The following is a 15,917-nucleotide window of genomic DNA, read 5'->3' as shown; positions in this document are numbered from 1 at the left end:
GCGTCCCCGGAGCCTCGAGGAGGAGGACAGTGCGGAGGTCAAAAAACTGATGAGCAAGATAAAAATACTCACCCGATCCGGACTGTCCATAGTTGAAGTGATGGCGATTTCAATAACGCGAGGCGTCCAGCCACTCCAATCCCGAGGACTCCCCATGTGGCATTACAACGGGGAAGATGACGCTTCATGATGCGGGCGCCAGGGTTCGGACAACTTTGCCGCTTTGGGCGCCCTGTTGGCCGATCTTTTTGAAGGGGAGAAGGAAGACTTTACTCGCCTTAAATGCCGAGAAGGTCTTTCCATGTACAACACTACTGAATGGGTGAGTTTTCGATCATAAGCCTTACTCCATCCTTTCCCTGAGTCGAGCTTTGTCGAACTTAATCCGACTATTCTTAACAGGAATGGAGAAAGGTTGTGGCGGGGATCTACAGCCCCGCTCCGCAGCCGGACCACCACCTGCGAGACCTGGATCCTGGATTCGAAGAAGATCCGGACATATTTATAGAGTTTAAGGAGGGGGTCTTTTATCAGGCGAGCTACAACGGCACAGAAGTAGCCATCATAGCCGATTATCCTGGCACTCTCCCCTCTTCCCACGTAAGTACTCAGGAGACGTCTCCTCCCAAAGAGTTTCCCCACTGCGCCTCACCCACCGCACTGTCTCGTGCTCCAAAGGGGCGGCGCTCGTCTCGCCACGCCATATCAAAGGCATCCCTTAAGAGGGCGGTACCTGCGCCGGGCGGGTCTTCAAAGAGAAAGGCGGATGGCAATACTGCCGAGCCTTCATCAAAGAGGTATGGTTTTTAATACGCCCCATGGTAGTTATATCGACTTGTGACGTTTCCTGCTGTGCCATATTTCAGGAAAAGCATTCGCCGGACTGTGTCCGGAGACCTAGCTGGACATGCATCCACCAATCCGAGTATCCGACCCCGGACCCCGCCTCCAGGGCTAGGGTTGACAAGGGTGCAATGCCGGATTGCCCTCTCTCCGGAGACTCGGATAATGTATCTGTCACCAACTCCGAAGTGGAGAGTGCAATGAACCATCGGCGCCGGAGAGCGGCTATGCGCGACCCCAACTTTACTGAAGAGGCATTCAATGCCTTCAGCTCGTCGAATGCATACATCCGAGCTGCTCGGGATGGGCTTGCCGGAGCCACTTACCAGCTTTCCAAGGATATGCGGGTAAGGACTATTGTGCAGATTTAATAATCATATGCCAGTAGCCCCCGAGACTTGAAACAGTTGAAGCAACTGATTTAAGGATCATTGTATAATCAGGTACTCACGGAGAAGAACAACGTGTTGTCTCAGGAGTTGGAAAAGTGTCGGACCCAGCTAACTGCTGTTACCACCGAACTGGAGAAGTCCAAGGAGGCACCGACTGGTAATGTCCTCTTCTGTCCGAAAAATATAATCATGTGCCAGTAATGTTTATTCAAATAAACATTGTTGTATTTAAGATGGTGATGTCTACTACACAACCTTCTTCTTGTAGACGTTGTTGGGCCTCCAAGTGCAGAGGTTTGTAGGAAAGTAGCAAATTTCCCTCAAGTGGATGACCTAAGGTTTATCAATCCATGGGAGGCGTAGGATGAAGATGGTCTCTCTCAAGCAACCCTGCAACCAAATAACAAAGAGTCTCTTGTGTCCCCAACACACCCAATACAATGGTAAATTGTATAGGTGCACTAGTTCGGCAAAGAGATGGTGATACAAGTGCAATATGGATGGTAGATATAGTTTTTTGTAATCTGAAAACATAAAAACAGCAAGGTAACTAATGATAAAAGTGAGCACAAACGGTATTGCAATGCTAGGAAACAAGGCCTAGGGTTCATACTTTCACTAGTGCAAGTTCTCTCAACAATAATAACATAATTGGATCATATAACTATCCCTCAACATGCAACAAAGAGTCACTCCAAAGTCACTAATAGCGGAGAACAAACGAAGAGATTATCGTAGGGTACGAAACCACCTCAAAGTTATTCTTTCGGATCGATCTATTCAAGAGTTCGTACTAGAATAACACCTTAAGATACATATCAACCAAAACCCTAATGTCACCTAGATACTCCAATGTCACCTCAAGTATCCGTGGGTATGATTATACGATATGCATCACACAATCTCAGATTCATCTATTCAATCCAATACAAAGTACTTCAAAGGGTGCCCCAAAGTTTCTACCGGAGAGTCAAGACAAAAACGTGTGCCAACCCCTATGCATAAGTTCACGAGGTCACGGAACCCGCAAGTTGATCACCAAAACATACATCAAGTAGATCACGTGATATCCCATTGTCACCACAGATAAGCACATGCAAGACATACATAAAGTGTTCTCAAATCCTTAAAGACTCAATCCGATAAGATCACTTCAAAGGGAAAACTCAATCCATTACAAGAGAGTAGAGGGGGAGAAACACCATAAGATCCAACTATAATAGCAATGCTCGCGATACATCAAGATCGTACCACCTCAAGAACACGAGAGAGAGAGAGATCAAACACATAGCTACTGGTACATACCCTCAGCCCCGAGGGTGAACTACTCCCTCCTTGCCATGGAGATCGCCGGGATGATGAAGATGGCCACCGGTGAGGGATTCCCCCTCCGGCAGGGTGCCGGAACAGGGTCCCGATTGGTTTTTGGTGGCTACAGAGGCTTGCAGCGGCGGAACTCCCGATCTAGGTTATTTTCTGGAGGTTTCTATATTTATAGGAATTTTTGGCGTAGGTTTCACGCCAGGGGGGTCTCCGAGCCGTCCACGAGGCAGGGGCCCATGCCCAGGGGGGTGGGCGCACCCCCACCCCCGTGGGCAGCCCGGGACTCTCCTGGCCCAACTCTTTTACTCTGGGGGCTTCTTTTGGTCGAGAAAAAATCATCAAAAATTGGCACGTCAATTGGACTCTGTTTGGTATTCCTTTTCTGTAAAACTCAAAAACAAGGAAAAAACATAAACTGACACTGGGCTCTAGGTTAATAGGTTAGTCCCAAAAATCATATAAAATAGCATATAAATGCATATAAAACATCCTAGATGGATAATATAATAGCATGAATACTTCATAAATTATAGATACGTTGGAGACGTATCAGCATCCCCAAGCTTAATTCCTGCTCGTCCCCGAGTAGGTAAATGATAAAAGAAATAATTTATGAAGTGTGAATGCTAGCAGGTGCACAAGTTTGATCAATGATAATTTCAATCACCTTTTCTAGCATCATTATATGTCATAACAGTAGCTCAACTCATAGAACTTTTCATGATCAAGTAACAACCTATTCACATGTTAAAGCATAGACCATAAACTTTCTTGAAAACTAACAAACTATGTTCTCAGTCATCAAACAATTGCAATTCATCTTATTTTCAGGAAGGGTCTATGTAAAAGCTTTGATTTAGCAAATCCCACATACTCAACTATCATATAGTCTTCCATGATTGCTACCACTCAAAGCATATTTTTAGAACAAATAGCATTCATCGAACACAGAGACAGATAGGGGCTTAATGTTTCGCCTCCCAACCTTTTACCTCAAGGGTAATGTCAACAATAATAATTCATGATCAAATATATTTGAATGGCCATATATGCTTAGATATTTCTCCACCACATGATGCTTGCCAACTAAAAAGTAGGTTGGAATGAGAAGGAATACTACTGACTCTTGCATAAAAGTAAAAGATAGGCCCTTCGCAGAGGGAAGCAGGGATTTGCAGAGGTGCCAGAGCTCGAAGCTAAAACAGAGATGAAAATAATTTTGAGAGGTATGCTTTCATTGTCAACATAATGACCAAGAGTTCCCAATATCTTCCATACTAGATACATTATAGGCGGTTCCCGAACAGAAAGGTAAAGATTCTACTCCCCCTCCACCAACAATCACACTCCACGGCTTGTCTGAAACAACGGGTGCCGTCCAACTATCAACAATCCTGGGGGAGTTTTGTTTAAATTATTTGCGAATTTGTTTTTGATCTTTTGATCATAGGACTGGGCATCCCAGTTACCAACCATTTTCTCATGAATGATGAGCGGAAGCCACTCATCGTGAGAATAACCCACCTAGCATGGAAGATACTAACAGCCCCTAGTCGCTACATGAGCGATTCAGGCATACAAAACAGATTATTACTTGAAGGTTTAGAGTTTGGCACATGCAAATTTACTTGGAACGGCAGGTAAATACCGCATATAGGTAGATATGGTGGACACTCATGGAAGAAACTTGGTTCAAGGAATTTGGATGCACAAGCAGTATTCCCGCTTAGTACAGAAATTTTGGCTAGCAAAGGATTCTAAATAGCAAGCACCACATGTTAGAGGATCCATAACAATATAATTTCTATACAAATATACCCAAGCATAACTCATTATGTTGTCTTCCTTGTCCAACTTCAACTAATTTTCTCAGGTTTGAAAATAATTAATGGGGCTCACAATCATAGAAGATGTCCAAGATAGTATATTTATATGTGAAATCTCTCTTCCTTCAATATTCTTTCATGAATTGTTCAAGTGACCAATACAATGTTTGCTAACTTTCAAAAAATTTACCACCTCTACTTCTTATATGTGAAGGCATTACTCCCCATGGGAAAGGCATATGAAACATATATAATTTCATATTTATGACATTCAAATCATTCAACCATTTACTCATAGGATATAAGTGAAGCACACGAGTAAATGACAAACTACTCCAAAAAGATATAAGTGAAGATCAATGAGTAGTTAAATAATTATGTAGCTATGTGAAGACTCTCTCTCATTTAAGAATTTCAGATCTTGGGATATTATTCAAACAGCAAGCAAACAAAAAAACGACATTTCAAGGATAGCACTCATCATGTGAAGAAGCAAAAACTTAGGCTCAACCGATACTAACCGATAATTGTTGAAGAAGAAAGGTGGGATGCCTACCGGGGCATCCCCAAGCTTAGATGCTTGAGACTTCTTGAAATATTATCTTGGGGTGCCTTGGGCATCCCCAAGCTTGAGCTTTTGTGTCTCCTTAATTCCTCTCATATCACGGTTTCCTAAATCTCGAAAGCTTCATCCACACCAAACTCAACAAGAACTCGTGAGATAAGTTAGTATAAACCAATGCAAAAACCTTATCATTTTCTACTGTAACAAATCACTAAAATTATTATTCAACATTGCATACTAAATGCCTCTGCATATTTAATACTCCTATCCTCAAATAGAATCGTTAAACAACCAAACATATGCAAACAATGCAAACATAACAGCAATCTGCCAAAACAGTACAGTCTGTAAAGAATGCAAGATTCATCATACTTCCCTAACTCCAAACATTATGAATTCTACCACACTGTAGAAAATTTATCAGAGCTCAATATGAAAAAAGTTTCAACATTTTATCATATTCTGACTTTTCTAGGGAATTTTTGCAGTAGCGGTAAGCTTTCTGTTTTGAAACAGCAACATGTATACTTGCAAAATAAGCATGGTAAAGGCTATCCTTGACATTTTTATTGAAAAAAGAGATGCAAAACATTATTATAAATAACAGCAAGAAAACACTAACAAAAGAAAATGTCGCTCCAAGCAAAACACATATCATGTGGTGAATAAAAATATAGCTCCAAGTAAAGTTACCGATGAACGAAGACGAAAGAGGGGATGCCATCCGGGGCATCCCCAAGCTTAGGCTCTTGGTTATCCTTGAATATTACCTTGGGATGCCTTGGTAATCTCCAATATTAGGCTCTTTCCACTCCTTATTCCATACTCCATCGAATCTTTACCCAAAACATGAAAACTTCACAACACAAAACTCAACAGAAAACTCGTAAGCTCCGTTAGTATAAGAAAATAAATCACCACTTAGGTACTATTGTGAACTCATTCTAAATTCATATTGGTGTAATATCTACTGCATTCCAAATTATCTATGGTTCATACCATCCGATACTACTCATAGATTCATCAAAATAAGCAAACAACACATAGAAAACAGAATCTGTCAAAAACAGAACATTCTGTAGTAATCTGTATCAAACGTATACTTATGTAACTCCAAAAATTCTGAAATAAATTGGTGGACCTGAGGAATTTTTCTTTTAATCTTCTGCAAAAAGAATCAACTTAAAATCACTCTTCTGTAAAAAATGACAGCTAAACTCGTGAGCGCAAAGTTTCTGTTTTTTACAGCAAGATCACATTAACTTCCACCCAAGTCTTCCCAAAGGTTCTACTTGGAACTTTATTGAAACAAAAGCTAAAAAACATGATTACTACAGTATCTTAATCATGTGAACACACAAAAATAGTAGGGGTAAATGTTGGGTTGTCTCCCAACAAGCGCTTTTCTTTAATGCCTTTCTAGCTAGGCATGATGATGACAATAATGCTCGTATAAAAGATAAGAATTGAAACATAAAGAGAGCACCATGAAGAATATGACTAGCACATTTAAGTCTAACCCAGTTCCTATGCATAGGGATTTTTTTAGCGAACAACTTATGGGAACAATAATCAACTAGCATAGGAAGGCAAAACAAGCATAACTTTAAAACTTTAAGCACATAGAGAGGAAACTTGATATCATTGCATTTCTTACAAGCATATATTCCTCCCTCATAATAATTTTCAGTAGCATCATGAATGAATTCAACAATATAACCAACACCTAAAGCATTCTTTCCATGATCTACAAGCATAGAAAATTTACTACTCTCCACATAAGCAAATTTATTCTCATTAGGAATAGTGGGAGTGTCATAAGAGACTCGACTACTATAAATTGTTTCCACATTAAAAGAGTAATGTTCAGAAATGGGGTAATCATAATCATGACAAGTTTTATAAATATAATCATCACTACTTTTTATAGCATTAGTATCATCACAATAATCATCATAAGTAGCAACTATGTTCTCATCATAATAAATTTGCTCATCAAAACTTGGGAGACTAAACATATGATCTTCATCAAACATAGCATCCCCAAGGTTGTGGCTTTGCATATCATTAGCCATGGGTATTCAAAGAATTCATACTAACAACATTGCAATCATGCTCATCATTCAAAGATTTAGTGCCAAACATTTTAATGCATTCTTCCTCTAGCAATTGAGCACAATTATCGGAATCCTTATTTTCACGGAAGACATTAAAAAGATGAAGCATATGAGGCACTCTCAATTCCATTTTTTTTGTAATTTTCTTTTATAGACGAAACTAGTGATAAAACAAGAAACTAAAAGATTCGATTGCAAGATCTAAAGATATACCTTCAAGCACTCACCTCCCCGGCAACGGCGCCAGAAAAGAGCTTGATGTGTACTACACAACCTTCTTCTTGTAGACGTTGTTGGGCCTCCAAGTGCAGAGGTTTGTAGGACAGTAGCAAATTTCCCTCATGTGGATGACCTAAGGTTTATCAATCCGTGGGAGGCGTAGGATGAAGATGGTCTCTTTCAAGCAACCCTGCAACCAAATAACAAAGAGTCTCTTGTGTCCCCAACACACCCAATACAGTGGTAAATTGTATAGGTGCACTAGTTCGGCAAAGAGATGGTGATACAAGTGCAATATGGATGGTAGATATAGGTTTTTGTAATCTGAAAATATAAAAACAGCAAGGTACTAATGATAAAAGTGAGCACAAATGGTATTGCAATGCTAGGAAACAAGGCCTTGGGTTCATACTTTCAGTTGTGCAAGTTCTCTCAACAATAATAACATAATTGGATCATATAACTATCCCTCAACATGCAACAAAGAGTCACTCCAAAGTCACTAATAGCGGAGAACAAATGAAGAGATTATGGTAGGGTACGAAACCACCTCAAAGTTATTCTTTCGGATCGATCTATTCAAGAGTTCGTACTAGAATAACACCTTAAGACACATATCAACCAAAACTCTAATGTCACCTAGATACTCCAATGTCACCTCAAGTATCCGTGGGTATGATTATACGATATACATCACACAATCTCATATTCATCTAGTCAATCCAACACAAAGTACTTCAAAGAGTGCCCCAAAGTTTCTATCGGAGAGTCAAGACGAAAACGTGTGCCAACCCCTATGCATAAGTTCACGAGGTCACGGAACCCGCAAGTTGATCACCAAAACATACATCAAGTAGATCACGTGATATCCCATTGTCACCACAGATAAGCACATGCAAGACATACATAAAGTGTTCTCAAATCCTTAAAGACTCAATCCGATAAGATCACTTCAAAGGGAAAACTCAATCCATTACAAGAGAGTAGAGGGGGAGAAACACCATAAGATCCAACTATAATAGCAACGCTCGCGATACATCAAGATCGTACCACCTCAAGAACACGAGAGAGAGAGAGAGATCAAACACATAGCTACTGGTACATACCCTCAGCCCCGAGGGTGAACTACTCCCTCCTCGCCATGGAGATCGCCGGGATGATGAAGATGGCCACCGGTGAGGGATTCCCCCTCCGGCAGGGTGCCGGAACAGGGTCCCGATTGGTTTTTGGTGGCTACAGAGGCTTGCGGCGGCGGAACTCCCGATCTAGGTTATTTTCTGGAGGTTTCTGTATTTATAGGAATTTTTGGCGTAGGTTTCACGCCAGGGGGGTCTCCGAGCCGTCCACGAGGCAGGGGCCCATGCCCGGGGGGGCGGGGTGGGCGCGCCCCCACCCTCGTGGGCAGCCCGGGACTCTCCTGGCCCAACTCTTTTACTCCGGGGGCTTCTTTTGGTCGAGAAAAAATCATCAAAAATTGGCACGTCAATTGGAGTCCGTTTGGTATTCCTTTTCTGTAAAACTCAAAAACAAGGAAAAAACAGAAACTGACACTGGGCTCTAGGTTAATAGGTTAGTCCCAAAAATCATATAAAATAGCATATAAAACATCCTAGATGGATAATATAATAGCATGAATACTTCATAAATTATAGATACGTTGGAGACGTATGAGATGGCAGGATCGTCGGATCAGCTGGAAGAGAAACTGAAGGCCACACAGGCGGATAAACAACATGCTGAAAGGCAAGAGGCCGCTGGTCAACGTGTACTGACACAGACCAGGGATGAGAAGAATGAGCTACAGGATACCAACACCCAGCTAGGCGAAGAGCTGAAAGATGTGCGAGCCCAACTGGCGGACGCCTTGAAGGAGAACAGAAGGCTAAGAGGTGGCATATTCAGTATGCCTTTTAACTTACTTTCGTACAGTTTGCTAAGACGAATTTTAACAAGTTTATTTTTGTAGGTGTGCTGACTGGGCGGCCCGAAGGAGAGGTGTCCGAATTTCAAGGCGATCTGCTACAAGAGCTGTCCAAAGTGCATGAGCGAGCCCGGAAGGCTATGAGGAACCTTGCTAAGGCTCTATGGCCAGCCGATTCTCCTCGAGGAAGTATGGAGGAGCTCGTAAATTTATTCAAGGGAGCCCGTCGCTGCTTTGGACTATGGAAGATATCAGCCTACTGAGAAGGTGCGCGAGAGGCCTGGGCCATGGTGAAAACACGGTACACCGGACTTGATCCGAATCATATGGCCTGGGTCGGGCCTCGGGGACAAGATGGACAGGAAATTCCCGTTGGCTTGGTATATGACCAAGTAAAGATAGCCGCCAAGTTTTCGCAGCAGGATTGTAAGCTAGACAACTTATTAGATGGTCTAGAGGAAGAGGAAGTTTTCGAGTCCAAGTAGTAATGTACTTTTGTCGACAAACGTATCTCCAGCCGAATTATAAAACGATTGTCATGGCAGACCTTCCGCTTTAACCTCCGAAATCCAAAGTTTTGTAGTGTTTCCGAATACTGTACCGGTGGTAAACACCGAAGTATGTTCGGAAACCAGGCAGTCCGGTCATAGTTGCTTGAGCAGACAAGTTGTATTCGGGGAGTTATGTTATATTACATTTAATTGTAAGACATCTTCCAGAGAGAATAGTTCCGTTAAGGGTTCCTTTCCCTGGGCCAGCATGCGTTTGTTATGCATGCCTAAACTGTGATTCGAAAAATCGCAGTACACGTTATAGCTGGGGGCTTATATTGCAACGAGGGTAGTTCATCTTTTGTTCGCCGACCAATTATTCCCTTAAGAACGCTAGCTTTCGGCTTCACCCGTCTGAGGTACACGTCCAGATAACCCGGCTGTAACAATCGCAGAGGTGCTCCCTTTATGCCCTAGCCGAACAAGCGGGAACGTGGGGCATAAGCACAGGAGCCAAGCAACCCAGCTTGGCAAAAACTTAAGTCATAAAGGTGCATATAATGGCGAGCAAAAGGCATATATCGAAAGGCCGCACATATATATGGTGAGCTTGATGCTCGAAAAATAATAATAAGAACCTTCTGAAAAAGAAGCCCCCAGGTATTGTGGGGGTGTACATTTAAGGATGTGTACCCCTGAAGTGTGCGGTTTATCCGAACAAGGGCTAAAAAGCATAAAAAATTGAAAGAGAAAAAAGAGGAGGAAAGATAAAAAGAAAACAAACAATGAGTCCGGATTTAGGCGTAGAATCTTCGAAGTCTGGCGGCATTCCATGGATTCGGCTCTAAGCGATTATCCGATGCATCACGAAGGCAGTAGGCTCCTCTAGTGAGAACTTCATCTATAATGAAGGGGCCCTCCCATTTGGGCTTGAGCTTGTCCTTTTTCTTCTCTGGTAAGCGTAGAACGAGTTCACCAACATTATAAGTCTTGGCCCGCACTTCTCTGCTTTGGTATCTTCGAGCTTGTTGTTGATAGAATGCCGAACGAGCTTTTGCGACATCGCGCTCCTCCTCCAGGCCACCTAAATCATCTTGTCGATCGAGCTCGGCCTCTCTCTCTTCGTACATGCACACTCGAGGTGAGTCATGAATGATATTGCAGGGCAAGACGGCCTCTGCGCCGTACACCATGAAGAACGGTGTGTATCCGGTCGTGCGATTGGGTGTTGTTCGCAGCCCCCAAAGTATGGAGTCAAGCTCCTCCACCCAGTGCTTATCTGACTCGTTTAAGGATCACACTAGTCTGGGTTTAATGCCGCTCATTATCAGTCCATTAGCCCGTTCGACTTGACCGTTTGTTTGTGGGTGATACACGGAGGCGTAATCGAGTTTAATGCCCAGATTAGCACACCAAGATTTTACCTCGTCGGCTGTAAAATTAGAGCCGTTATCGGTGATGACACTGTGTGGGACACCATAATGGTGTACGACACCGGATATGAAATCTATCACTCGTCCGGCTTCAGCCGTTTTAACTGGTTTAGCTTCTATCCACTTAGTGAATTATCTACCATGTCCAGCATGTATTTTTTCTTATGCCCCCCCTTTAAGGGGTCCGACCATGTCCAGCCCCCAGACCGCAAAAGGCCAAGTAATGGGGATGGTTCGTAGGGCAGTAGGTGGCATATGGCTTTGATTGGCAAAAAGCTGGCATCCAACACAATGTTGTACGAGGTCTTGTGCGTCTGCTCGGGCCGTGGGCCAAAAGAAACCTGTACAGAAGGCCTTGCTTACAAGGGCCCGAGCCGCGGCGTGATGGCCACCGAGACCGGCGTGTATTTCGGCCAAGAGCTGTCGTCCTTCATCCTCGGAGATGCATCTTTGAAGGACTCCGGTAGTACTTTTCTTGTATAGTTCTCCCTCATGAACTTTGTGTTGGGGAACGTAGTAATTTCAAAAAAATATGGTGATGCATAGCAACGAGAGGGGATAGTGTTGTCCACGTACCCTCATAGACCGTAAGCGGAAGCATTATGACAACGGGGTTGATGTAGTCGTACGTCTTCACGATCGACCGATCCTAGTACCGAACGTACGGCACCTCCGCGATCTGCACACGTTCAGCTCGGTGACGTCCCACGAACTCATGATCCAGCAGAGTGTCGAGCGAGAGCTTCGCCAGCACGACGGTGTGATCATGGTGATAATGAAGCTACCGGCGCAGGGCTTCGCCTAAGCACTGCAACGATATGACCGAGGTGGAATATGGTGGAGGGGGGCACCGCACACGGCTTGGAACAATCAACTTGTATGTTCTAGGGTGCCCCCCCGTATATAAAGGAGCAAGGGGGGAGGCCGGCCGGCCTTGGGGCGCGCCAAGGAGAGGGGGGAGTCCTCCTCCTAGTGGGAGTAGGACTCCCCTTTCCTGGTCCAACTAGGAAGGAGGAAGGGGGAAGGAAGGAGAGGGAGAGAAGGAGGAAAGAGGGGGCATCGCCCCCTCCTTGTCCAATTCGGACTCCCAAGGGGGGAGGGCGGCCAGCCCGAGGCCCTCTCCTCTCTCTCCCACAAGGCCCATGTTGGCCCATTAGTTCCCCCGGGGTTTCCGATAACCCCCGGCACCCCAATAAATATCTGGTGACCCCCGGAACTCATCCGGTGTCCGAATATAGTCGTCCAATATATCAATCTTTATGTCTCGACCATTTCGAGAACCCTCGTCATGTCCGTGATCACATCTGGGACTCCGAACTATCTTCGTTACATCAAAACACATAAACTCATAATACCGATCGTCAGCGAACGTTAAGCATGCGGACCCTACGGGTTCGAGAACTATGTAGACATGACCGAGACATGTCTCCAGTCAATAACCAATAGCGGAACCTGGATGCTCATATTGGCTCCTACATATTCTACGAAGATCTTTATCGGTCAAACCGCATAACAACATACGTTGTTCCCTTTGTCATCGGTATGTTACTTGCCCGAGATTCGATCGTCGGTATCTCAATACCTAGTTCAATCTCGTTACCGGCAAGTCTCTTTACTCGTTCCGTAATGCATCATACCGCAACTAACTCATTAGTCACATTGCTTGCAAGGCTTATAGTGATGTGCATTACCGAGAGGGCCGAGAGATACCTCTCCGGCAATCGGAGTGACAAACCCTAATCTCGATCTATGCCAACTCAACAAGTACCATCGGACACACCTGTAGAGCACCTTTATAATCACCCAGTTACATTGTGACGTTTGGTAGCACACAAAGTGTTCCTCCGGTATTCGGGAGTTGCATAATCTCATAGTCATAGGAACATGTATAAGTCATGAAGAAAACAATAGCAATATACTAAACGATCAAATGCTAAGCTAACAGAATGGGTCAAGTCAATCACATCATTCTCTAATGATGTTATCCCGTTAATCAAATGACAACTCATGTCTATGGCTAGGAAACTTAACCATCTTTGATTCAACGAGCTAGTCAAGTAGAGGCATACTAGTGACACTCTGTTTGTCTATGTATTCACACATGTACTAAGTTTCCGGTTAATACAATTCTAGCATGAATAATAAACTAGTATCAAATACCCAGGTGCTACTACGAGCATTAGTAAGGTACACATCAATAACATGTATATCACATATACCTTTGTTCACCTTGCCATCCTTCTTATCCGCCAAATACTTGGGGCAGTTCCGCTTCCAGTGACCAGTCCCTTTGCAGTAGAAGCACTCAGTCTCAGGCTTAGGTCCAGACTTGGGTTTCTTCACTTGAGCAACAACTTGCTTGCCGTTCTTCTTGAAGTTCCCCGTCTTCCCTTTACCCTTTTTCTTGAAACTGGTGGTCTTGTTGACCATCAACACTTGATGCTCCTTCTTGATTTCTACCTCCGCAGCCTTTACCATTGCGAAGAGCTCGGGAATTGTCTTATCCATCCCTTGCATATTATAGTTCATCACGAAGCTCTTGTAGCTTGGTGGCAGTGATTGAAGAATTCTGTCAATGACACTATCATCAGGAAGATTAACTCCCAGTTGAATCAAGTGATTGTTATACCCAGACATTTTGAGTATATGCTCACTGACAGAACTATTCTCCTCCATCTTGCAGCTGTAGAACTTATTGGAGACTTCATATCTCTCAATCCGGGCATTTGCTTGAAATATTAAATTCAACTCCTGGAACATCTCATATGCTCCATGACGTTCAAAACATTGTTGAAGTCCTGGTTCTAAGCCGTAAAGCATGGCACACTGAACTATCGAGTAGTCATCAGCTTTGCTCTGCCAGACATTCATAACAGCTGGCGTTGCTCCTGCAGCGGGTTTGGCACCTAGCGGTGCTTCCAGGACGTAATTCTTCTATGCAGCAATGAGGATAATCCTCAAGTTATGGACCCAGTCTGTGTAGTTGCTACCATCATCTTTCAACTTAGCTTTCTCTAGGAACACATTAAAATTCAATGGAACAACAGCACGGGCCATCTATCTACAACAACATAGACATGCAAAATACTATTAGGTACTAAGTTCATGATAAATTAAAGTTCAATTAATCAAATTACTTAAGAACTCCCACTTAGTAGACATCCCTCTAATCATCTAAGTGATCACGTGATCCAAATCAACTAAACCATGTCCGATCATCACGTGAGATGGAGTAGTTTTCAATGGTGAACATCACTATGTTGATCATATCTACTATATGATTCACGCTCGACCTTTCGGTCTCAGTGTTCCGAGGCCATATCTGCATATGCTAGGCTCGTCAAGTTTAACCCGAGTATTCTGCATGTGCAAAACTGGCTTGCACCCATTGTATGTGAACGTAGAGCTTATCACACCCGATCATCACGTGGTGTCTCGGCACGACGAACTTTCGCAACGGTGCATACTCAGGGAGAACACTTATACCTTGAAATTCAGTGAGAGATCATCTTATAATGCTACCGTCGAAATAAGCAAAATAAGATGCATAAAGGATAAACATCACATGCAATCAATATAAGTGATATGATATGGCCATCATCATCTTATGCCTTTGATCTCCATCTCCAAAGCACCGTCATGATCACCATCGTCACCGGCGCGACACCTTGATCTCCATCGTAGCATCGTTGTCGTCTCGCCAACCATTGCTTCTACGACTATCGCTACCGCTTAGTGATAAAGTAAAGCAATTACATGGCGATTGCATTTCATACAATAAAGCGACAACCATATGGCTCCTGCCAGTTGCCGATAACTTTGTTACAAAACATGATCATCTCATACAATAAAATTTAGCATCATGTCTTGACCATATCACATCACAACATGCCCTGCAAAAACAAGTTAGACGTCCTCTACTTTGTTGTTGCAAGTTTTATGTGGCTGCTACGGGCTGAGCAAGAACCGTTCTTACCTACGCATCAAAACCACAACGATATTTCGTCAAGTATGTGCTGTTTTAACCTTCAACAAGGACTGGGCGTAGCCACACTCGATTCAACTAAATTTGGAGAAACTGACACCCGCCAGCCACCTGTGTGCGAAGCACGTCGGTAGAACCAGTCTCGCGTAAGCGTACGCGTAATGTCGGTAAGCAGTATGACTAGTATCGCCCACAACTCACTTGTGTTCCACTCGTGCATATAACATCTACGCATAAACCTGGCTCGGATGCCACTGTTGGGGAACGTAGTAATTTCAAAAAAATTCCTACGCACACGCAGGATCATGGTGATGCATAGCAACGAGAGGGGAGAGTGTTGTCCATGTACCCTCGTAGACCATAAGCGGAGGCGTTATGACAACGCGGTTGATGTAGTCGTACGTCTTCACGATCGACCGATCCTAGTACCGAACGTACGGCACCTCCGCGATCTGCACACGTTCAGCTCGGTGACGTCCCACGAACTCACGATCCAGCAGAGTGTCGAGCGAGAGCTTCGCCAGCACGACGGTGTGATCATGGTGATAATGAAGCTACCGGCGCAGGGCTTCGCCTAAGCACTGCAACGATATGACTGAGGTGGAATATGGTGGAGGGGGGCACCGCACACGGCTTGGAACAATCAACTTGTATGTTCTAGGGTGCCCCCCCGTATATAATGGAGCAAGGGGGGAGGCCGGCCGGCCTTGGGGCGCGCCAAGGAGAGGGGGGGAGTCCTCCTCCTAGTGGGAGTAGGACTCCCCTTTCCTAGTCCAACTAGGAAGGAGGAAGGAGGAAGCAA

Source organism: Triticum aestivum, chromosome 6D (genome assembly GCF_018294505.1).
Source record: "Triticum aestivum cultivar Chinese Spring chromosome 6D, IWGSC CS RefSeq v2.1, whole genome shotgun sequence".
Lineage (NCBI taxonomy): Eukaryota > Viridiplantae > Streptophyta > Magnoliopsida > Poales > Poaceae > Triticum > Triticum aestivum.
The sequence above is the reverse complement of the archived record's forward strand: the minus strand, read 5'-3'. Positions refer to the sequence as shown.